Source organism: Leptodactylus fuscus, chromosome 4 (assembly GCF_031893055.1).
Source record: "Leptodactylus fuscus isolate aLepFus1 chromosome 4, aLepFus1.hap2, whole genome shotgun sequence".
Classification (NCBI taxonomy): domain Eukaryota; kingdom Metazoa; phylum Chordata; class Amphibia; order Anura; family Leptodactylidae; genus Leptodactylus; species Leptodactylus fuscus.
The window spans coordinates 46,038,769-46,065,373 of NC_134268.1; the positions used below are offsets into that span (position 1 = coordinate 46,038,769).

A 26,605-nucleotide genomic window follows, 5' to 3' on the forward strand; every position below is an offset into this window, starting at 1 on the left:
AGTTAAGAGTAATGAATCTGGTCTTTTCAACTTAAGGATTTTCCCACTTAGTTGGCCATATTTTCATTTGTAGAAAATTCAACGGCAAGTTTTTGCAAATATAAGAAATTGAATAAAGCAAAGTTTTCTCTATCTTAGTGGTGACAGTCTTTATGTTTTGATAGATTGCCAATGGATATGACCATCAATGCGGGAACTTCCTATGGTCTGGGACTTGTCAGAAACTCATCCATGATGTCCTTATTGTGGACAGGTCATCAGCTAGGGGAACTACATGTATGAGAAGATAACCTGGTCACAATATGGACATCATGGCTGGGTTTCTGACAAGTATCGGATCATTGTCATATCCATTGGCAATGTATCAAAACAAAAGATTGTCAGCACTAAGATGATTTGAGAACATCTTCAAGACTTTGCAAAATTTAGAATTTCTAATCAATGTTTAACTTATAATTGTCTACAAGTTCCAAATGGTTAAGTTCTAGGAAAACCACTTTAAGATTAAGGAACAACTGTAGAATTTGGAGGAGGGGTCAGTCACATACCTTACCCCTGCAATCACTATACATAGAGAAGTTTACCAACCTAACTAGTACTGTTGCCATAACAAACATCTCTATACATTATCCTCCCCATATTAATCAAACACCCCCTAAACAATGACATCAGATTTTGGTCACACTTGTATAAACACATATGCACTTCTCTAAAGAAAATATATATAAAAAAATAAATACAATTTCTTTGAACTAATGGGAAACTTCTTGTGGATAGGTGATGTATATTTGCGCAAGTCAGTCAACAGGAGAAAATATGAGAAGGTTTCTTATTTGGTGGTCTGATTAAAACATAAGATATAAATAATTACAGAAGTTATTCCACAAACAGATGTTACACTTAATTAATACTCCTGTCAACTCAAATACTTTCTTGAGGTGTCAGTGTAGACAGCCCAGGAGGAAAATTTTCAAGCTTCGCAGTCATAACCCTTCTTCAAAAAGTTCTAGCAAAGTTGTGCTGAAAAGTAAACAGTAACCCTGCCACTGCAAACACTTTAACGTTCTCTGCTGAATACAAAACAGAAGCACAAAAAAGCACTAAAGGCTTGTGCAGGAGGCTTTCAGTCCAAAAGTTATCCACAAGAAAGCGTCACAGTCTGCAAGGTGCAGTCAATGAAGAAGAAGACAGAGACAGTTTCCAATTCTCCAACAAAAATATTAAAAGCAAAAACAACAACCACCACATACCTCCTAGGAAGCGGTTCTGTACTGCATAGAAAGGAGACATCAACCATTCTATAAAATTGGGGTGATAGCAGAAAGCAGTAGAACTCTTATTGACTTCAGCTGTCCCTCAGCAGTAAGTGTTTTGCATGAGCTCTTCGAAAGCTAAAAGCAAAAGCTACCCAGAAATCTCTTGTAATAAAAAGAAGCCACTTGCGGAACAATGGGAGCCGAATTCTTCTGTATTTAAAATGCAGAATTCTGATTAGAACAAAAGAACAAGAATCACGGTGTACTCCTGTTTTTAATTGAGATTGTCCCAGCCTTCTTCTACGGTCCAGTGAGACAGTATTTGTGAAATGATTAAAAAGAACGTGATCTGATCAAGAGGATAGGATGAAAGGAAAGGAATGCTAGGTTAGCCACACTGCTTAGAAGTGAGCGAAAGAAAACCAATGGGCTTCTTAGCCTATTGTTTTTTCTATTCCATCTGCTATTTGACCATCTCGAATACTTTGTCATCAATTCTGGTCTTTGAGAAAGGGTTAAAAGTTGCCCACTTGTGACATAATGTGCTACCAACCTACAAATCTTAACAAGAGGGAAAAAGAGAGTAAATAAATAAAAATCCTTGAATTATATCAAGTTTCCAAAAGGTCATCACTGTCTCTGCTGTGGCCTTTTCCCCATACCAAATCCTCTATCAATATGTCATAGAGAGTTAGGCAAAGACAAAAGAGAAGCTCAGTGTGAAAACTGCACATATATCTAATCCTGACAAAGGAATGAATAGGCCTTCACAAGTATAATTATACTTGTTTATTTGTTACCACGTACAGAGGACTGATGAAAAAATCCATCAAAGTGGTATTATGCAGACACCAAGAGCTTCTTTTCTTTAGTGACTAAAGCCACATTGAAGCTTAAATTCCTTATTGTTAAATTCAGTAGGGAGAAAAAAAAAAAAGATTTTGGCCGGACTCTCTTTGCATCAGTTGCTGACAGATCTTTTGTACAAGGGGAGTATTATTAGAGCCATTAGCTAGAAACTTTTTGCTGGTACCTCTTTTAGCCAATGTCAAAAATCCTTGACTATGAAGTAGTGTATTTGGTGGAAAAAGAGCTGGATTTTGGCTGTTGACTTTGTAATTGCCGCCATAACATGTCTGGAAACCGCCCTCAAAATAAAAGCTAAGCCATCTTCAACAATATGGAGCTCGCAAGCCAACTTGATATAGTTGATGACCTTTCGCTAACTGTAGGCACCTATCCAGATCCTGGTAGAAACCTATTTCTCTCTAGCTGTAGGGAAAACACAAGACCAACACTTGATCATGGGTTATCTTCATCACTGGCCATAGTGAATAAAGATTACACTGCAACAAGAAGGGGACTTGAGCGTGGTCTTCATAGTTGTATAGTGGGCCACTAAACCATTGCCAGAACCAGTTCGACACAGTTCTAATATATATGAAAAACTCAGAACTTTTCTCTGACAGCAGATATTGTGGGAAAGATGGATCGGGCTGTTTAATTTGAACATGCCTGATCATTTTGATCTCAGGGAAGATAAGCAACCAGCAGAAGAATGTTGCAGGGCCTTACTCACTTCTCTCGATTCAGAACTCAGGTACCTTCACCCAATTTGGAGTTGAACTTCATAGCCATTGACCATGAACAGTTATCTACAGTGTTAGATCAGCGTTAAGTAAGGCCAACACCCTATAATGAACATATAGACATGGGTCAGTTTTACATTAGTGAATAAACCCGCCATACTGATCAAAAGCAACAGTTGCCACCCCAACCCGGAAAAAACATGAGTGACTTAAAAGTTTTCGGAGGAACCTTATGAAAAATGACTAGCGAAATATGTAACAGATGAACTATTTAGTAGCCATTACACTTTAAAAGACCCTAAATCTAATAACCAAGTCATTGTTATTTTGGGGGAGTGGGAGCGAAATAAGCTTTTCCTTAGTGGACAGAAATATATCAAAGTAAAAGCAATCTGCATAGTTAATGTCTTTGTGCTCTTTCCAATTTAAAACAGAAAAGCTGTAATTTTTCTTTGCTGGCAATCTGGAAACACTCTGGAGTTAATTACAGCTGATTCGTAGTGAACCGCACAAACAAAGGCCAGTCTATGTCCAGACAATTATACTGCATTAACCAGCTTAGTGCTTCCTGCTGATGGTTCAGGGTTCTTCCATTACACCCTTCTACCTTCCCAGCACGATAGAAAATGCTTCTGCAAGGAGGAATTAATGAAGAGAACTGCAGAAGAATGTGTGACGACCTCTTCTGACACAGCAAAAAAAACAAAAAAAAAAACTTTCCACCCATGTCACGACAAAAGGAGAGAAGGTAATTAAGTCTGAATAGAGGGATGTAACCAAATAGTGTATGCCTTTAATGGTAGGCACATAAAAAAAGAGATAGCTTACAAAAGCAGACTGGGGAGTGCCATTCTACCTGATGACTACTCCTATCGCCCTCTCATCTTTTTTTTTCCCTCTGCTCCCTCCAGGCCATAGAAGCTAAAAGCTCATATTGTTTTAATTTTCTAATCAAATCTCGTGAAGCTGGTGATTTTTGAGTTTTCTTTTACATAGGAATCAAAGAAGGACAAATATGTTGAGTATGACTTTGTAACGGGCGTTCATGTAAATTATGTAAAGAATGTCAACATCTTTATAACTGAGTTATATTAAAGTGTACTGGTCTAATGGCTGAAAAAAAAGTTGAATGGGATTACTTGTCCTCCTCACGATGTTGTAGGTTGGCCATTCAAATTAGATTAATGTTGGCGGAACACGATTTTTGTGGGCCTGGCTGACCATCTAATGTAGGATTGGACTGATTGAGTACCAGAGAATTCTCCAGTGTGTCCCAAAGGTCCAACAGAAGACAACCCCATGTAAAACTGACTTGCATTCTAGGGTCTATTTCTCATGGTTAATTAATAGAGATGAGCGAACACTGTTCGGATCAGCCGTTCCGAACAACACGCTCCCATAGAAATGAATGGAAGCACCTGGCGCGTACACTTTGCCGGCGGCCGGTCGCCGTGCCAGGTGCTTCCATTCATTTCTATGGGAGCGTGTTGTTCGGAACGGCTGATCCGAACAGTGTTTGCTCATCTCTATTAATTAACAAATAATATTTAATTAGTCATTATTAGGGTTGTGTCTTGTAGAGTCACAACCAACCCAAATTGGGATTGTGATGCATAGCTGTTGACCAAACTTGCGTTCACCCGACAGCTATCTAAAGTCTTTGGTCAGGTTTAAGAAAGCAGACCCTATAAGCATATTTCTTTGGCAAATTCAAGTTCATGGACTTTGCTTTCTTGGTATCATCTTTGTAGGGAATATCTGATATTGGGCATCTGACCATAGTATAACATTGCAAGTTATGAACAAAGTGCAAAGTATATTCAGTTCCGGTCTATGTAGTCTACTTGAGGTTTCAAGATTCTAACGCACATACCACCGTTTGACCAGACCTGATTTGGTTAATCCAATATATTTCTTTTTTTTAGGTTTATCAATATCATTCTACAGCTTTTGCTGTTAGTCTGGATTTAAGCTCTGACTCATGTTCCTTTTTCATCCAAGAACATTTCAGAATCAATATGCAAGAAGTGAGAGCAATTACTTGTAAGTTGCCTCAGTAAACAAACATGCATGAAACATTTGGAACACTGTCTTATATGAGCAGAAGACAAGAGTGCAAGCATAATTATTTCCATACAATTAACAAAGCAGAACAGCATTAGTCTACAAGCTGCTGCCAAGAAGCCCAGTATTAGGAATATTTGTTGTTATACATAAAACATGTCAGCCATGGTGAGGTTGTGGTTGACCCATTTCAGCTACATTTGGGAGCTCTTTAGAATAGGAGTTGTCAGTAGCTCTCCGCAATGAAACACTGTAGACATCTAAAGTCCATACTACTATACGCAAACTCTAACTTGAAATAGGTTGTATAAGGTGTGTATTAAAGGGTTATTCCCTTCTTAGGAAATCACTTGCAAGATGGAAACAACTGCTCCAAAGTCGCGACCCCTGGGGCAGGATTCATGGAAACAGCCAATTAGTGCTGCTCTATGCTGTTCCCATAACTCCTATAGTGGAGAATGGAGGCTATCAGAGCACCATAGCATTGCTGTGCTACAGTGTTTTTGTAGCATCAAGCTTACATAACTTTCCATAGTGCCCGTTCACCTCTGTCAGTTATGGAAATCGTGTAAAGCCACAGTGGTCAGCTCTCCTATAAAACCTGCCCTAGTGGTCAGGACCTAAGAGCAGTTGTTCCTATCTGTGTAACATTTTGCCAAAATGGAAATAACTAGAGATGAGCGAACACTGTTCGGCCCAGCCGTTCCGAACAGCATGCTCCCATAGAAATGAATGGATGTAACCGGCACGCGGGAGGTTAAGCGACCGGCCGCCGGCAAAGTGTACATGCCAGCTGCTTCCATTCATTTCTATGGGAGCGTGCTGTTCGGAATGGCTGATCCAAACAGTGTTCGCTCAGCTCTAGAAATAACCCTTTAAGATCTCCCATGTCACTTTCTATTAAAGTAGGACATCTATAAGTATTTCATGTGGAAGACATGTCTATTATTCATTTTTATCTTCCCCGGTATCTGCCATTGGGGGCTCCCATAAACATTTATGGCCCACACAAATCTAATGTGTATGGCCAGCAATATAAGAAGTTGGCATGTGGCATTGTTGTCCATGGCTGTACTCTGTCGATCCTCATCTCTGTGACTGTTCAAGATGTGGCTTGAAAAGCAACCAAAACCAAAGACTACCAATTATGTATATGAGTAATGTATGGGAATACCAGACTTAAGTATACCCTTCCTACATATTTGACTTTTGTGTGGCTGGGTTATCTTTCAGAGAAGACGAAGGTTCTATTTTAAGAAATATTTAAGAAAAAATGTTGATACTGTAGAGGTATCTATATCAACTTTTTGACCTGTCGTGGTTTACTTTTGGGCACCAATGTCCAGGGAGAAATTGAATCCATGTCTAGTAGACTGCAGGTAATATTTTATTTTTTTTAAACTGAGCATCAGAGTAATACATGGCTGTATCTTTTATCTCCATAGTCCAGTTTTGAAAATGTCACTTAAAATAAAACCCATCATTCGAAACAAACATTTTCGGTGGGAACGCAACGTCTTAGTGTCCACAATCAGCACAGTAATATATTTCTTTCCAATCAATGTAATCAGTCCAAAGTGGTGATAGCAAAAATCCGCTAAGTGCACCAAAACACAATGCAAATAATGTGTATTTCTGTAAGATAGAGACCCGTTGAGCCTTAAGCATTAATCGCATCTCTTGGTCTCATCTATGCAAAGCAGGATTAGAGCTAAAATGATGACTTCTTAATCCCTTTGATTTTCCTTTACTAAATAAATATTAATCTACAAATCAGAAAGGTTCTGCCAGGTATTACAATGCACACAATGTACATTAGGAAAATACTTAACGGTTATGTAAATTGCACTCCATTTTACAAGCTGCTCATTGATGAGACTGGTCCCAATCCATTTCCTCTTCAACCCTCAAAAATCCCTCTCAGATTTGAAAGTTTAAGTTCATAATCCTACTAAACAGAAAGATTAACCTTGGAATCCATTAAGTCTTTCTTGAAAGAAATTCACTGCATTAATCATGTCAGAGAATTAACAAATCATATTACCATGTTTATTTATATGTCAATACTTTCAACCTGTAAATCCACCACAATACAATCCTTCTTGTGGTTGAAGTTTGCCAGCCGTGGCCACATTACTTCAAGACTCTATAGAATATACCTGAACGAGACTATATCTTGTCTCAAAAGTGGTATTTATTTCTTCATCCTTTCTAGAAATCCAATACAACTGCAGTCATGTCAATAATGGTATAGAGATGGCTAGTACATGCAGTGGTCCTACGGTAGAACCGGTTTATGACGGACAACACATATTGCTTGACATGGAATGTTTTATGGCTGTATGTGTAACACTATAGGCACGGACCCGCATCTAGATCATTCCCTAATACTTGCTATACCGAGACATGATTCCTTGAAGTTACAGGCCCGATGCCTGAGGCTGCACTATTGAGAGACTTTGATGACATATTCCCTTCTGAATTCTGACAGGTATAGTATTGTCATGGAGACTTTGATGACATGTTCCCTTCTAACTTCTGTCAGATATAATATTGTCATAGAGTCCTTGTGACGACTCAAAACGCCATCTGTATCAATATCTATATCCATACTTCCTTCAATAGTGCAAATAGGACAATTGTGGACATTGAAAGTGCATGATGATATGAATCTATACATGGTCTCTATAAGAAGATGCCACATACCAAAGCTCTGAAGGGTGTCATGTCGGGATCATAAACAGTACCTCGGTAAAGAGGACCTTTCACCTCCTCAAACCCTCTAAATTCTTTAAGAGGCTCAGCTCCACTGATTCTGGCACAGTTAGAGTTTTTCTGTAGCCTCACAATTTCTGGGTAGTAGTCTCAGCGTCCAATATACTATTTCGCCTCTCTACGGTCAGGTGGGTCTTCCCTCATGGTTTGCTAGAGCCCAGGATCGCCCACTTGAGTAGAGAGCCTAATTAGCATATTGGAGTCTGAAACTATCTGACCTGATAGCTCAGGAATGGTGGGGGCTAGAGAAAAAATCCCAACCTTTCCAGAATCAGTGAAACATCACCTTTTGGGGGGTGAAAAATGGTGGAGGTGGTGAGAGGTCCACTTTGAATGAATGTTGACCAAACACATTAACTTGAGACAGACTGGCTGGTCTTGTATGAACACAGCCGATTCTACGGACTTCACAGAAGATAAGACTACCAGAAATGTCTAGCTGAAGGTTACTCATCTCTCTCTATTGCATGCTTAGCCGTGCATGAGTATGGGTGTGTTGAGAGACATAGGTGTCAGCTGAATATGCATTTGACCAACAGCTCTCTGAAGCATATAGCCAAGTTTAACATTGCACCCCAAAACTTTGAACCTCAGCTTATGACAAGTATTATGACATATATCATACCTCACTAGAAATGTATAACCAAGTGAGCCATAGTTGAATGAAACAGATGTTTGCATGGCACAAACTATTGAAAATGACATAATATACATTGCATGTAAGGCTTCATTCACACTATTATTTTGAGCCATTGTACTCATCACTAAGCCCATAGTAAAGATATACCATTGAAAATGGGTGAGAGATGGATTAATGGAAATACATCAGCAGAAAGAAGGATATTTCTATATTCTACCTACCATAGTAGACCCGTCACCACTAGTTCCCTATAAAATAGCGACCAAAAATAGCGACCAATCTAAGTGGTCACACCTTTTGTTAATACATATTGCTCTATAGGAAAGATTGAACCTTATGGTTTTAGGGGCTAAAAAGTCAAGTGTCAAATGCGAACATAAATGGATCTTTAAACATATTTTGCATTGGCAGCAGAAAAGATCTTAGGGTTCTAGTCTGCTCTATAGATCAATTTCTAAAATCTACATCTTTTCCACATGGGGAGTCCTATTCTTTTTCTTCTCTCTCCATTGTCCCTCTTGCTCCCTTCCCTTTTTGGTCTATTTGTACAGGAAAACTCCACCAGTGTGGATTGCAAATAATGCCAATGCCTGTACCCCATGATCTCCTATATATTGTTGACTGGTCATCCTTATTGGTATAGCCATCATCTGAAGTGGTGTCACCAGTACACAAGGAGCTCGAAATGCACATTGTACAGTCATGAAAACCATATTATCCCTTTTATGTTGCTTAGGCTTCTATTTTCCTTTGTTTTTCACTGCGTAATTCAGGAGTTTTTATATCAACAGGAAGGTTTACAAATACAAATACATACTGTGCTTCTTTGAACCAAAGTTCACTTTTTTCAAAGGGCACAAACGCAAGCATTGTAGTGTCCCCGCAATAATGGTTCATTAATAATTATTAGTGTGGTTAAGAACAGAAGGACATTGAGTCAGCGGGGGTTTTGAAGTAATCAAAAGTAATTTTAAGGCTCCATTCTTTGATGGAAGAAGCCTTAGTGATGCTCTGTGTACATATATACTCGGTCGAGCTATACAAAGTGGTGTGTTCATATCCACATGGGAGGAGGGACCCCTGTTGTTTTAACAAAGCAAGTTGGAGTTTTAAGGCATCATTAAACAATTAGACGATGAAGTTGGTCCTATGAAACCATAATTTACGACTATGTTCTAACAACATCCCAACAATAAAGTTTCTATTCTTTGGTTACCGAAAAAAAAGTTTGTCTGAAGCCTAACACCACTGTAATTATCTTCATAAAACTAATCACAGGCCAGGTATTTCGGGAAACATTCCATTTCTATTAGCAACCCTCCGAGTCATGATGATTTAAAAAACAGGCCTGGTAGGGTTGAGAGAAAGTATATTTAAAGCCTTTCAGTACATATTTAAACAGTGCGCTCAACACCCCTTATAGCAATGCTGGTCAGGCAATTAACAGATGGCGTCCAGATCTTACAAAAGCCAACACTCAATGTGGTTTATTAGGATTCAGCACTTTGTCGAAGGTTCATCTCAAAGCCCACAGACTTGTTAGGGTTCATTTTGGGTGGGAGATGATAGTCAATATTTAGTATTTTTTGATGTCTCTACATGGGTTATTAATTCACTAGTTTGCCTAAATGAAAGTAGACAGTTTACGTCTGGGAAGCGTCATCTTTTTTTGCAATTTTTTTATGATTTTTTTTTTTTATGCTTTGCGCCCAGGCTTAATTTGACTGTTGTGTAGCAGTGAAATGAGCAATTCGGTAATTAACTTTTGTGTTTTTAGATGTATGAACCTTAATTAGATTTCATTATAAACAAACAAATGTCAACCACAATTATAAGGCCCTTGCTTTACCCTCACATTATCCCTTCTCAAACAAACTTGATGTCACACAAATTATAATCAAGCGGACAGCAATTCAGAGCCGAATTCTACATGATTTGCCAGTAACCTGATTACCTTAACTTCAATATCATTACAGGAAAAGTATTTTAAGATAAATAATTACCAGAATTCCAACAGGAGACAAGCTTAATTTTATTGATTCAGGAGAAGCGGGCATAGTGGGAGAGAGCTGACGGAATAATGTTATCTTAAATCTACCCTTTCTATTAAAATGATATTGCCTGGCAGGAAAAAGGTAATCCGAGATAGGTGTATGAAAAATCAGATACAGAGCTCCAATAATTATTTTACCCAATTATCTCCCTACAAGAAGCAACAAAATATCACAGTGGAGCAACCTTATGGAACTGAGTTGTTGGGGCTTTATTACAGAGTGGTTCATCTGTTATAGGCAAGAACAAGCAGATCTGCCAGGACATAATGGAGGTGAATGATTAGTCGTGTAGCACTGTGAGTGAACTTCTCCTCAATGCAATAAGAGTTAATTAAAGTTTACCACCAAACATCAACCAAAGTAGGATGTTGATCGTGTTTCAGCATTAAGTGCAAGCAGACAATGGTTGGCAGCAATTAGAAGGGCTATCAAATGACCCGCAATGATAATTATACATTCAAAACAGCTAAAAGAGCTGAAAAAAACTAATCAGCTTTCTTTTTTTTCCTTCTCTCTGCCACGACAATTCGAAGGGCAGGAAGCAGGTATCAGATTATTTCAGTTTAACACTGTAAATCAATAGAATTAAACAAGCAGGAGTTGTCTGAGTACATTATCTAGCAAAGAACAATTTACTGTACCTGATGGACGAGATCCTGAACCCATTCACTGAATGAGCACAAAAAGGCAAAGTGGATATGTTTCAATAAAATGTTCTGCGAGCCTGCCTGATGAGAAGAATGGCTATTTAGGCCATATACTCTTTTTTCTAAGCCTTCCGTAATTAAAACATTCCCAACGCGTAGTAAAAATGGCGACGCCTTCCTTTATTTATCGAATATTTTAAATGCTAACATTTTATTATGTTACGTGTTCATTAAATAGAAATAATTTACATAAGAAAGGACATTTTATATTACTAGAAATTCTACCTCCTGGCGTCTGTGTACTAAACCTTTCTGTTTAATGTATGCAAGATAACATCAGTGAAAATTATTTTCATAAAATGGCTCACTGCTTTGCATAGTTATTGGGCTGCAGCCTAAAGCTATTTTACAGATTTTATTTTCTACCCTTCCTAACAAACCTGATTTTCCCAACTAATACTGTTATGCTAGGGATTTGTGCACAGAGTTGGCTAATCCCAGTATTTCCCTAGAGCTGTATTTAAATCATGGCCCACTCCCAGTACAAAAGTGTCTCCAAAAGCCCTTCTGCCCCCTTCAGCACTCATTCGCTCATTGGTCCTGACATTTTCACTTCAGACTTGACAAATGAGCCGACGGCTGTGATCAGATTGTGCTTTATCTAAGATATATCATTAACTCTCATCACTATCTCCTAATGTAGCTTCCCTCATTGAATCCTTTGCAGAAGTCCCAGGGTCGGTTTGATACACAGTTCAATAACGTTAAACATCAAAAGGAGAAATTTAATAGGTGGGACAGTCTCAAATGGTCCACCAATAATCTAAGACAAGTGTATTAATTCTCCGAGCGTTGGTAATTGTAGCCAACGTAGGTTAGTTTATGCCCTATGGTATAAGGGGTCTACTCATGTGGATAAGCCAAAGGAATTGTTACTGATTTGCATCTTACGTCAATATAGTTTTCTATTTTATGTTCATTTTATTTTAATATTTTATGTTGTTTTGTGCCTCTATAAAATATTGATCTGGTTTCAATGTCCTCTGATACTAATCTGATTGAAGTCGTAGCCTATTGGTTAAGCTTCAGTGTTAAGAGGTTCATTACCACTTGGAACGTTTACCTTCCATTTATCTCAGACCATAAACCATCAAGAGTCAATGGTAGTACAACAAGCCCTGGAAATGGAGGTTATTGGCTTTGAACTAAAGTGCTATTCACTTTTGGACTGGAGTAAGATGCTTCCTATGTTTGTTCTTATTGGCAGGATCCCACCCCCATCTCCTGGGGAAGAATAAAGCCAAGTGCCTATATGAGGTTATTGAAGAAATCAGAGGTGAACCACTTTAGGTACTACACATGATGTCCCTGTTGACAGTGAGCACTTAAACAGTCTCCTAAGCTTTGCAACTACTGGCAAACATATCTTAAGCTGCATCTTAAGCTTGCCAAAGACATAATGATTATCGTTAATGATGCAAATGATTTTATAGTTGTTAATGATCTCCATTTATGTCTATGGTACTAAACATGATGAGCTGTGATGGTGAAAAATCTGCCCCATCAGTCGCAACACTCAGACATGCTTCAATAATCTCGGTCATAGTGGTAAACACTATGATCATAGGCTTTACTCTACTTGGAAAAGTAAAAGCACGCTATTTCCGATTATGTGAATAATTTTGGCAAAGTGTTTCTATGATGGAACTCTTTATTGATGCCCCTTTCTAAAAAAAGTATTTGGGATCAAAAATCTGAACCCTTGTATTCAAGGAAAGTCTTTATCTCTATGACTCTGTTTCGTTTTAGCCAAGATCACGGCTGAGCGTTGTAAGAGTTGTCCATCCTATTTTATTGTTCTCACCTCTGAGACTCTTAGTTGCTATCTAAAGAGGTTGGACGAGGTGTGATAAGTCTTTGTATAACCCTGGACTGTTAAACTAATGACATCATTAAGTATCCAATACAGTTAAAGACAACGTAATCTGCTGTACTTCAGCAGGTATAAATGTTCACACACTTTGTTGGCCAAATGGTCATTAGACCAACAACTATTCCTTTCAAACACACATGCCTAGCTTGGCCAAGCATGCATGTCATGTGATTGTTCAGAATGGAGTAAAGCTTATTTCGTCAGAGAACAAAAAGATATAACTTTATATCCAACAACCTGTCAATGGGGAGGGGGGTATTCTGGACACCCACCATACACGTTAAATAGTTGGCCACTCCTGTCGAAACTGATATGCTCAGCCATGTGTATGGATGCTTACATGACTTGAAAGATTTTAGTCTAATATCAAATAAAGTTATTTTTCAGTTGACATTTTCTAGATTTTGTAAAACTGGAACATCATTGAAATGACTATTTCTAGGATTAGTCTAGCAAACATACAAAATGCGAATTAGACATTGACTTTTATCTTCTAGCCTTAACCATACCCATCATATTTAACAGCAGCCAATAAATAAGAAGATAACCCCCAACATAAGGAACCAATCGTACCATACTTCAGATCCGGCACATCCAATATGGACAGCCAAAAACGAAGCCCTAACCTTGAATTAACATTCCCTATATAGTTTTACAACAATTTAATGTTGAGTTTCCACTGTGTGTCATTTACCACAATAAAAAAAGTGAATTTGACCGGTATGTCTCCTTAATCATACAGGATTTCTGCTCGGTTCAGACAGAATGAACTGCTCACCCTATCTCTGCAAAGGCAGATTAGCATGAAGCTAAGGAAATGCAATATCTAATCCACTTAGCATGTATAATTAAGAAAAAAGATTTGTACAACACTTCTCTATTTGTCTGACATGTTGCAACAGGCCTTCACTATGCCATGCGGTACATTTCTACCAGTGCTCAAAGGCTTTGTGTGGATGATGTATTAATCAGAATATTTTATGTGTATTAGCCGTTATTAGCGAGCTACACAGATTTCCGAGCCACTCATAGAAATATGATCATGGGCAGGCTCTATGGTTATTGCAGTGGGTTCGATAGTGAAAACTAGAGTCCCATAGGATTGGGATGAGCTTGTGCCTACATAGCAATATTATTCGGATGTCCAGGCCCAATGAGAATGGGGGACTATGTATAGGAAGGATAGATCTTACGTATTCTGATCCTTAGGGGAAAAAACATTATGTACCCCAATATTCTGCTTTATGGTAGAAACCTTACTAAATGGAGCTGTGGCTGTATCACCTTACTTCTACTGAGATTCTCATGTAACTTCATGCCTGGAATTGAAAGGATTTAACTGTTTTAGGTCTAGAGGGCTTTAAATGCACTGAAATTCCAGAAAAGATTAACGGCCACAGGTCCAGTGCAAGTACATCATAGGAAAGCCATGTAATATTTCTGTACACTGCTGCACAGGCTAAAACTGTACTATGCTCTGGGCCTTTGCCCACTCAGTAAGAATGCAGACAGCACATAAGCTACCATTAGCCCATGTGTTATCCAATTCTCCAGCGGTTGGAGACTTGCCAGTGACAACACATGCTGCTTGCTTAACCATGTTTTAAAACAGAAATTAGATTTAAGGAAAAAAAAAAGAAGGTATATTTTCCTTAAAGAAATCCAGCTTTTGCAAGAACATTCTTCAGCTCGCCCAGAAAGTTTGTTTTCTACTTGTAATGAAAAATTGTAACAGAATAAGGAACAATTATACACATGTGGACTCCCCAACTCCCCGCAGGACAGGGATACATTTTTACGATGACACAAGGAACATGTCGGCCTGGTGAGAAGTTTTGAAACAGAGAAGCGTCTAGATCGGGTAAACATCTTATTTTCTATAGAATACATTACACTCAGAACGCAGACTGATAAACCACAAAGTATAGTAACAACACGCTCTTGACTTTTGGCAGCCAGTGTACCAAGTGGGATCTACGATATATAAAACAAAAACACACAAAAATGCAACAAATGTTAAAAAGCTCTTAAAAAAAAGCAGCGACAACTTTTTTTTTTTTCCTCTCTCTCTTTTTTTTCAACACGCACCAGACTCCAAATCCCCAGTGAACTGACAGCATGTGTTAGGCAACTTCTGGGAGTTAGCAATAAACAAATCAGGTCAGCATCTGGCAGAATCTGCCAACACTTGTCTTTGGTGGCACTAAATTGATAATTATGGTGACCTGACACTAAGAAAGATGGAGCTTAATGTACATACAGATAAATAATTATCCCCACTGTATTTCATTTACAGATGTGCAAAAAGGAGCAGTTCCCACCTTGCAAAGTGTCTCGACACTTGGGGTATTTTAACTGCTCTAATTACTGTTGAGAGCACATAATTAGAGCACTGATCACACTGTCAACAGCTAGCCAGCTACAGCACAACTTACTAAGAAAAATAGCAAAACCCCATCCAAATGCAAATCAGCTTCCTAACACAGAAGGGGAACATGAGACACATCAGCACTGGAGGGGTAAAGAGTGAAAGCTTTCCATGTAGACCAAGGGAGCACAACACAACACAAAAGCAACAACCTATGTGGTTAGCAAATGGTTAACATAGATGAACTTTGTAGTTTATTACATAGATAGATAGATAGATAGATAGATAGATAGATAGATAGACAACTTTTAAAGAAACACATATACAGACTGGTAGATGGAATGATAGATAGATAGATAGATAGATAGATAGATAGATAGATAGATAGATAGATAGATAGATAGATAGATTAAAAAAAAGAGACAACATATAAATCAACCCAGATATAGATAGGCAGATAAACAGATAGGTAGATAGATAGATAGATAGATAGATAGATAGATAGATAGATAGGTAGTAGGTAAATAGATAGACAATATATAAATAAGAAACATAAGCAGAGAGATAGACAACTTATAAATTGACCCACAGGTAGACAGGTAGATAGATTATAGATTAGTATTGATAAAGAGATATGCATATATTGATCAATGACTTAATTAGATGACAGATAAACAGAGGATAGATAGATAACTATTGATAAATAACATGAATATATATATATATATATATATATATATATATATATGAATCCTATAGATAGATAATCCAATAGATAGATAACATAGGAGGTCAGTGGATATACAGTAATTGAGTAAGGACATTTGAATATACAAGTAGATAAAATAAAGAAATACATATGTAGCTACATACATATACAGTAGAATGGAAATACATATATTGATTAATGAGTTAAGGAATGATAGATAGATGATAGATAGATAGATAGATAGATAGATAGATAGATATTGATTAGATATGAAGACCTATAGGTAATAAATACTTCAATAGATGAGATAGATACATATATATGTGATAAGTAAATAGATATGAATTACTAGCATGTACATGTATCTATCTATCTGCCTATCTATTTATCAAAACAGGTACAGAGACAGACAGATAGATGATAGATAGATAGATAGATAGATAGATAGATAGATAGATAGATAGATAGATAGGAGATAGATAGATAGATAGATAGATAGATAGTATGATATTATGTATTTCCATACATAGATATTAGCATATATAGATCTATCCATTGAACATAATAACTACCATGTGAGACATATTTAAGGCTGACAAAGCATTGATCCCTGTGTGAATAGATAGCATACAATCAATAATCAATCCAGTGTTGGCTGCCTGGGCTACGACTGTGTGGTCATGTTGCACAACTACCAGCAATACACACAGACCTGTATTTTCCATTCTTCGACAGATTTGTATCACATGTATCGCTTCACGTGATGGTGAAAACTAAGGACATCTATAAAGTTGCTGAAATCTGAGCTTCTACTTGTATTCCAATGTCTTGGACAAATATAACTTTAGAGAGAGCTAAGCAGCAGAAGAAAGAAAAGAAGGCCTTGCATTTTCATCTTGCTTTCATCTTGGTCATTCATTCAACCATTCAGTGCCCTATTCAGCCGAGCTTTTCATTATGCAAAAAAATGCTAATCCTTTTCCGATGCTTTCACACTTGTATAAACCACCATTCCTTCAACAGAAAAGTAATTATATCAGTTTACCTTGCTGTCAAAAACAGGATTAATATTCTGATAGCAGAATTTTTTTCTATTTTTTTTTTTTTTTGCAGGAGGAAGCTGCAGATTACTAGGTAAGGTATTAGTGAGAGCATGATTTTTTTTTTCTTGAATATGAATGTGCTAGCCAATGCTGGAGGATAAAAAAAAATACAAAAAAAAAAAAAAAAAACGCCACTTCTTCAGCTGCTGAGGGAAGTCTTTTCAATCACAGGACTGACCTTCCCTTTGCAGGGGCCCGAGCAGAATAAGCCTCATTCGGGTCTATTAATCAGAGACAAATTATGAAAGAATGTGGCTGGACTGGTTGACACTATCCTATCTTGGAAGACTCGGTAACAGCCTTGTAACAATGTCCTCTTCATGGGTAATGAACAGCCATGACAAATAGAGCAGAGCAACTATTTATTTGCATATGCAAATTCCCTCACAAGGGAAACATGTACAAACAAGTGTCATTGTGAGGTGGATTAGGCAAACAACATTTTCTTCTGCAACCCTAGAACATTAGTCAGCACAATTAAACCAGTCTCCATGACTACTAATGAAATTTTACCATGGTATGAGTTAAATTAGATAGCTAGTTATGTCTCCACAATCCAACTCGAAATCCATTATTATGGCAGGACAATGCAGCATTTGTGCTTGACTGATCCTTGGCAGCTCAACAAGCCTCCAAAGTTGACAATTTGCATATGTTAATATAATTAAGCACTAATTACATGAAACTTGTACATATTCACAAGCACCTTCCCTCAACGTTTTTTTGGCTTTGAACCTGGGCCAAATCCTTAACCCTCTGAATGGTCTGGAGCAAGGAGCTCTGCCTTTGGGTGCAGCCCCAAGGCAGACTCAGAAAAGGCTCTTCTTCTGTAAACATTGAGCTCAACCTGGCCTCTCATATTTCTAGCAACACATTGAACGTCCTCTGCACGCACAATGTACACACTCACGTATACACAGATACATATAAGACTGTATAAAAACGCCTAAACAACAACAACAACAATACAGTAAATCTCCATATGTCTGTCTAGGCCATGACCTTACACCACAACAACAACACAATAAATCCTAATTCAAAGATATATCCAAGAAAACAAGGAAAATGCAGCAAAAAAGAGCAAGCAGTAACTAATGATCTTAGCCTAAATATATGCAGAGGCAATTAAGCAATGTTAATTACTATGACAGCAGTTAATTGAATATAATTAGATATTTTAAGCCACCGAATAAAGCTGAGTTAAGATTAATTTTATTGAGATTAATTGTAAATAAGAATAGATTAACGGAGTGTTTTGACATGCATAGAAAGTGGCTCAGAAAATGATCTAGAAGAGCTCAGGCAGAAGAAGAAGAGAAAATAAATTCCTATATTATTCTAATGTCACACCTCAGATTCATCTCCTGAACAAACACTACATTTCGAAGCGAAATAGACAGGAATCTTTAATAAAAACAAACAGCTTGTTGAGATTAAAGCTCCTTTTGTCCTTTTTCATGGGCATTTCTTTTAGCAGACTAAATTAAGCGAGTCTGCAGGACGGTTTTCGGAAGGAACATTTCACACTGAATGGAAAAAATGTTCTATCACATATGAAATTCATGCAGCTGTGCGGAACTTCGTCCAGCTGGTTAAAGACTATAAAACCACAGCAAGTGATAGGCTATAGGCCTAGGCTGGATTTTTTTATTTTTTAAAAATATTTTTGAATTTTCCAGTCGAGAGAATTTTTGAATTAGAAGAATTAGAAAAAAAAGTCACTGTCGTCGAGAAAAAATGTCGTAAATTGGGAGAACACAAGCTCGGTTTGGATTGTGATATAGGCCCATCACTAGAAAATGACAAGAATGCATTGTAAACATGGCTTACTACTGCTGGTTTAATGCTTCGGCCTGTCACTAGTGGCAAATCGATCAGTCCATTCAAGATATGATTATCTAACCTCCTTGCTGCTTTAATCCTTAGCAGAAAACCCAGGGCCTCCATATTCTTGAAGCCGGGTGCAGGCATGTTTAGTACTGTTTAATAAAATTAAGCAGACCAGCCATGACTGCTGAAGACAACCGGGCTGGTGAGGGCGCTTGCATTGATTTAGGAATAAATCAATAGGCGATTAACACAATATTTTTAAAGCCACAAAGCGAAGCTATAGTATGTAAGCAAGTGTATTACATTTCCAATATCAAGTCAGTCCTTACTGTACGGGATGCCTGTGACGCCGCTTCTGCTCCTCATCGATAGGGTTCTTTATTTTCCTGATCAAATTCCCAAATCTCGGCAACAAGGCTACAACAAGTCGTTCCGCAGCGTAAGATTTTAAATCATCCAACCTCTTCTAATAGACTTGAGACTTATTGAGGTAGAAACCATAAAAAATGAAGAAGGGAAATTTAATCCCTGAAATATTGATTTGCACATTAATATCATATAGGCAGAGGGCAATTTGGCTTCATGGAAATGACACATTGTCGACCCTTGGTGAAGTCAGAGCCAATTTAACTGCTGAACATGTCTGAATCTCAAGAGTTATTAAGGGCTTCCCTTCTTGCCTTTATGACATTTCTTCAGCCTACCAATGCAATCTTAAATGTATTATCTTTAAGAAATAATTGTAAAACCTCAGGGGTTTTCCTGTTAATGGAAGGGAGTCTAAACCACATAAGATTCTGAAATGCAACATTAAACCCTTGCAATCAACAAAACCACCTCAATTCTCATCCATCCAGTGCAGGATCTAATATTGTTATTAGAGATAATCAAATTTCATTGTGTAAATTTAGGCTCGTGGATTGAAGCAGTAAATTCTGCTATATTAATGTGATTTCACAACATCCATATGCTAAAGTTGCTGCTACAGCATCTGCATCTTCTACCAAGCCACCTAATTGTGCAAGATGTAAAGAAGATATTGGACTCACTGTCAGCTGAGGTCTCCTCGATTTTGAGCAATGTCTAATTGATAACTGCAATTTAAAGGCATAATGAACCAGGGACCCTGCATAAGGCAACAGCAGGTACTACGTCTGCCTTACAGATGGTCCACCTGACCTCTCTTTGTTTCTTGGGCACAGATTTCATCTTCTACATTTTTGTGACTTTTGCCTGTTTTCTTCGTGGCATATGTTTATTATTGTCAACAAGGCTAGACTATTAGCATCTGTGTAATGTGGAAACAATGCAAAGCACCCAGCTTCTAACATGCTCAAATATGCAGCCTTTAGGCCAGTTTCCTAGGTCTAAGAATATGCAAGGATAAAACAAATCATCTTTCGAGATATCATTGTCCTTAGCCTAAGTGCTCAAGCTGTTGTCTTGTCCTCTTGGATACCTAAGCTTATATAGGAGTCAAACAACAATCCTATAGAAAATAAAAAATATATCAATATTTTTTTATATTATGCATGGTTATGATTGTTTTTATTGCATCTATTGGGTTTCCATCATCTACCATGACCCTCCAGCTATAGTCTAGGTATGAAAAAAAATTAAAATGAAGCCCAAATTTTACATATCTTGTCTGGTAAAGCTTTGCAAGTAACAGTTCTTTCTATACTCTGCAAAGAATGCCTCTTACAATGGGAAAAAGCTGACCCAAAGCCCAATAGGTTCCTGTCAGAATCATCTGTAAACAGAAAGTAGAACAAGTGCTGATGGCATTGAGAGTGTTACATACCCAGGCTGTGTTTTTGCATTGCTCTCAATGGAAGCGATCGATGCCCATGTCACTGTCGTGTCCCAATCGCAGCCAAGTCTCTACCTCAATCTAAGCAGCAGCCCCACAGGCTGGGCTGCATATTTCACTGCCTCTGCTTCCACAATACCACAAATATTACATTTTCTGGGCTCTCAAGAAGTGATTGCTCACAAGGACCAAGCCAGTGAAAATCCATGAGAAGAGGAAAAAATGCATAACCTTCTTTGCCTTGCCATCTACATGAGCCTTCATTAAAAAGGGAGAAGGGTTAATAAAAAAAAAAAAAAAAAAAAAAAAGGAAAATGGAATGGAGCAGAGGAAATGCAACTGTCAGACAACGGGATGACCAGACTTCCGTCACAGCAGCCTGTTTGGATAAATATTAGCCACCATCTTCAGCATGAAGTTGGCTTTGTTTTACTCTCATCAAGCCCCCCCTCCCTTTTGTTACTGTATTTTTTAATTTTTTTTTTTTTCCTTGGGTGAGCCTGATCATTTATCCTGTTCATTTCAAAGAAATATGGAGAAAACTCTGAAAGAGCCACAAGGGTTAAAAGGACTGAAGGAGCCTGCTCTTGCCTGCCTTACTGCTCTTGTCTCGGCAGAAGCAGATAAACCCCCAGCACAACTCGCAGGTAACACAATAAGCTTGTCTGCTACACTACCAACTTCCATCTGACTGCAAGCCTGGCTTCACAATCAGATTAAGGTAGACTGAAATTGGAGAAAGAATACCAAGCGGGTAAAAATAAAGGAGTAGATAATGGAAATCTAGTGGCATTAGGAACCTTAATGTGGAGCGCTGTTGGTTTTTTTTAGGATGGGGTCTTGTACGTAAGGTGCCATAGGGATAAATGATGTTTCGGTTACGAGAACTTGTGGAATATTTTTTATTTTCTTCTGCTTTTGTGCGAAGGCTGTGACTTGTATGTCAGCTTCATTGTGTGCACAGAGTCAGTGTGGCTGTTGGCTGGGAGTGGAGGGATGAGTTATGCTTGCCCCTGAAGCACACAGCCAGCACAGGACAAGGAAGCTCCAGGAGACAGTCTAAAAACCATCCCCCACGGCCATTCTTTGCCGGCCACCCCCAGCAAGGTCATCTAAAGCTAGCAGACCGTACCACTAACATAAAGGAGAAAGCAGATCTGCATACTCTACGGTAAAAAAATAATGAAAATAAAAGCTTTGCAGCGTCGTAAAGGAAGGATGACAAAGGGGACGAGAAGGGAAGTGTGCTATTCAGCCATAACAACTTTTCTATTGCTACCCATATTAGTAGGAGCACTTCTGTATCCCTACGAGCAAAACACATACCTGCAGCCTTAAAATGCCTGAAATAAATGCAGATCATTGCTCAAACTGGGAGGCAAAGGTAGAGTGGAAAATCACGCTTCAGAATTTTTATTTATCTTTACAGGGGAAACACAGCTTCCAGACATCCCTGGCTGAGAGATGTGGGGCACTTTTTTTTTTTGACAGCCAGGCTTCTTGCTGTCTGACAGATTTTTTTTTCCCTTCCCTGCGTTGAGATGTCTAATCCAAGTTGCAACGGAGTAAAACCGGAGGGGAGAAAAAGAGAAAATAAAAAGAAAAGAGAACGGACACCCAGCAGCAATGAGTGCGGACTGCTCCCTGGTATGTCAGTTCGGAGGAAAGAAAAGGAAGGGAAGGAAGGGGGAGTTAGCCGGGATCTGTGCAGATGGGGAATGTGTGTGTGTGTATGTGTGTGTATGTGAGAGAAACAAAGTGAGCCTCTGAGCGAGCAAGCAGAGAGAGAGAGAGAGAGTGGGAGAGAGAGCGAAATATCAAAGATTGTGCAAGATCAGCCTGGAAAGATAATCAATACCCGACCTAAATTTAACACAAACTGCTCAATAAAAGTTAAAGAAAAAAACTTACTTTCCATTTCCCCCTCGCAGTTTTCACTCGTTCTTCTTATATAGACCGTGTGTGTGTGTCTCTCTTCAGCTTATTCACAACAGCTGATCCCATCCAATAAAAGGATAAATGTTCATCAAGAGGCGAACAAAAAAAAAAAAAAAAAAAAATCAGAATAAAAAAAGAACAATCATACAAAAAAGGAATAATCCTGGAACTTTTTGCAGGAGTGCAGATACGAGGAACAGAGCGGAGAGGGGGCTCTGCTTGTTGTTCTGGGTCCGCTGGGTGTGAAAGCATGTGCCATCCGCTGCCTCGCTGTTTGCTTGTGAAGGGCTTGGGAAAAGGAGGAAAGGAAATGAATGTCTTTATTCTGCTAATTATTATCGTTTTAGCCCTGTTTAAAAAAATGGCTGATTAAGTTGAGTGCGCATGTCTTTGTGTGTCTGTTCCTGATATGCACTCTGGGAATGAGAGAGAGCGAGCGAGAAAGAGAGAGAGAGGAGAGGAGAGAGGGGGAGGTGTAATTAGTGAGGTGATCAACAGTCTCCAGATTGCAAATGACGTGCAGCCCGGACTTAGAGCCGCTCGCTGGGGCTGCAGAAACCACAACAATAATCAGAAGCAGGATCACAGAGCAGACCATCCACTCCTGGCTGAAGACTTAATTACTAACACACACATGTATACAAACTATAGGGCTTGGGAGAATGAACAGAATCACAAAGATAATCACATACCAGAAGAATAAAAAAATAAATAAAAAAGAATCATCTCTTATATTTATACCTTGCGAGGCATTTTAAGGTAGGAGCATTTCTACACCGCTTATTTTATAGGTACCCAGAGTCGAAAAATAGCAAGAAAATCAAATTACAAAATCCAAACCAGATCTCAACCATCATTTAAAACTTCTAATGATTTTTTGGACAATTTTTTCCTAATTTAGACTTAACTTGCAAAAAAATTCATTTTGAAAATTTTATCTCTTATGATATGCCACAGCCGGAATATCGTTCTATAGTGTGATACGAGTGATATGGACTGCCGTAATTTCACTGTCATTCCGTACGTCTTTAGTATCGGACAATCCCCGGAGCATTTTTTTGCGCTGAAGGAAAAAATTTGCCGTGAAGGACATTTTCTATACATTTAGTATATGTATTTTTGAATGAAGCGTGGTCAGGATCGATACTCTAAAATACTATAGCATACTATAGCTACCTATAGAGATACATATAGCCAGATTTAGCATGCAAAGTCAAAGACATACACTACATGGGGTGTAAATTACACATACAGAGATATTTTGCTTAATCACACTCTTATAAGAACAGGAGTCCCACATAGCAAAAGTAAATACAAGTTGAGAGCAAAGGATGTTTACAATGTCAAAAGCCTAAGCAGGTGAACCATAACCTCATGTTGGAACTGATGTGCCTTTTAAGTCCAGGATTCCTGGGCTACACGTCAAAAACTTGTCTTAGGCCTTAAGTACCAAGTCTGCCAAATGCCAACGGAAAGGGTTAGCACCATTAAAGCTCCCGGGCTATTTCAGAGGAATAAAAAAATCATACAAGGCACAGATGAGAATTATGGCGAACCGCGGGTCAGCAATACAAACGCTTTACTAGAAGACGATTTTGGCAATACCTTTAAGTGATAACACTCGAAAGACTCTAAGTTTGCAAATTGAAAACACTTGCCATGCTAAAGGGTGCGGAATTCTACTTATTAACAGCAGAAAGGTAATAGGGTAAGATTTTTAGGAAAAATTCTATGAGCATTAAGAAAAGCAGATTCCGCGTGATGGTTCTACCAGACCAAATATGTACCTTATTAGCCAAGAAGACGAGAGCCGAACCTGTACTGCATAGCTGTAAAATCGCTCCTAATCTTCCCAAGTATATTTCTGTGAAAATCTCAAGTGGACTCTAGATTTCTCTTTATTATCTTTACACACACCTACACGCAACAATTACACAGCAATACAAGATGGGTGTGCATATATAATGCAGGCACCAAATAGGTGTGTGAGCGTGTGCAAGTGGATATATATTCTAATTCTCGAAATAAATATGTATGTATGTCCGTATAGAATTTTATATATATGTATATATATATGGTTATTTTAAAATAAAGATACAATTACTCTAGCACCACTAAGAGTAAAAGATAACGCCAAAGCACAAATGCATTTTTTCTCATATTTATATTTTTCTTACAATTTTTGCAACTTTTCTACACACTGCGGATATACAAAGGATAGATCAGTCCTGTCCTCCTTACTGTTGTGGATTTCTTTATATCTTTGTAAGTATGGTTTGAGTGTTACTGAATTACAGCTAAATGGACAAAAGAGAAGGCAGGGAATGTGAAGAGGTGAGTTCCCATTTTCATTCTTTCCCCTGTGAATGTTTACTGCCCCTCCTAACCCTTTTATTCTCTGCCCTCTCCCTCTCTCTCTCTCTTCCTAAAAATAGTAGCTCTGGGGAAAAAAAAAAAAAAAAGATACTGCGGGAAGTTCAGTTAGAAGAAAATCAGGGATGGCCAGGGATCTAGGAAAAATCGAAGAAGGTTAAAGCGGAGAGAGAGAGCCAGGTTGGCAGATGTGAAGGGGACGATACGAAGAGTGCAAGAGAAAGGACAGAGAGGAGGCAGCAGCAACCCGGGAGAGGAGAAAGGAGGGGAGGGAAGGATGGATGAAAGCAAGCAAGGGACGAAGCAAGGAGGCAGGCAGCGTTAGGCAGATCCATTCAGGTTTGTTTTATTAACCTCTGTCATGGTTATTATTTATATCTTCTTTTACTTTGATTTCTCACTCTTTTTCTTTTTATCTCTTTTCATTATTTCTGTTTTTATGACTCTTCACTCCAAAAATTGCCTAGTATCCATGCTTCTACATGTCCCTACTGTCCCAATCCCCCTACCCCCCCTCATCTTCTTCCTTCCTCAATTTCCTAAGTTCATCAAGTTCATTCATTATTCTGTGAGCATTATTGTCTCAGGCGCTGTTCTAGCAGCAGTATGAGTTAAAGCTGCTTCTCAGTAGACTCAACACCTCTTCGTATTTTTGCTGTTTCTTCCTTCATGCTTGCAAATAATCTCCAGTATGCATCCTCTTTGTAGTCTGTGGTCATATGAGAATACTCTTCAGCTGTTGAGATGATCTCCTATAGGCTTGAATCTACATTTATTTTTCCCCCCTAAAAAGTCATTTATTTCACTAATCGCCTCTATGTTTTACTCCCCTTTCCTTATGCTCCTCTTACTGTCATTCCCACCCTCTGCCTTATGATCTTGCACAAATGCCTCACACACAACCTCTGATCTCTCCTCTTATCGATATCCTATTCTAACAGTTCACATTTACATCAGTTTGAGGCAAAAAAACAAAAACAAACTGTGCAACAAGGGTTATTTGATCAGCAAAGTAAACACGTAGGACTGATGTATGCCTCCAAACCCTGTCCAGCAGCTGAGGGGTTAAACCATCAACATTCCTCGTATAACTAGGACACTACTGCTCTTTTTATGGGACGTGTGGTCACTTTGCCATGAAAATAAAAAATAAAAAAAGAAAGAAAAAAAAACATTTATTTGTTCAGTAAATTGATCTCAGCAAACAAGTAAAAGAGAAAAAAAAATCCATCGCAAGGACATGCTAAAACCTGTAATTACATAGCATCTCCCTTTTAATAGACGTCCCATCACTAATAACTGTCCCAATTCCCTCCCACCTACCCCCCAGCCCAAGGGAAAGCGAATCCATGTCTTTTGATGATGTTCACTAAGTCTATAGACCAGCTCAGTTTGAAACGAGGTATTACAAGATTTCAGTGTTAGAGACCCTTTGTCTGAGCTGGAGACACTTTCAGATCCCCAGCCCCCAATTCTATGGCTTTTCTTGTTGCCTCTCTTCCTCCCGGGGGCT

At 38.4% G+C, this 26,605-nt stretch overlaps 1 protein-coding gene across 2 annotated transcripts in view; it reads right to left on the minus strand.

Moving 5' to 3' along the window:
• ZFHX4 (zinc finger homeobox 4) overlaps positions 1-23,163 on the minus strand; it is a 140,688-nt gene extending 117,525 nt beyond the window's left edge. Inside the window, exon 1 of one of the 2 annotated variants that reach the window (XM_075270394.1) lies at positions 22,693-23,163. The gene's annotated coding sequence lies outside the window, so the exon portion shown is untranslated. Of the gene's footprint in view, positions 1-20,772; positions 21,018-22,692 lie in introns of those variants that run through there. The other variant, XM_075270396.1, reaches the window with a different exon arrangement.
• Positions 23,164-26,605: the final 3,442 nt, after the last annotated feature.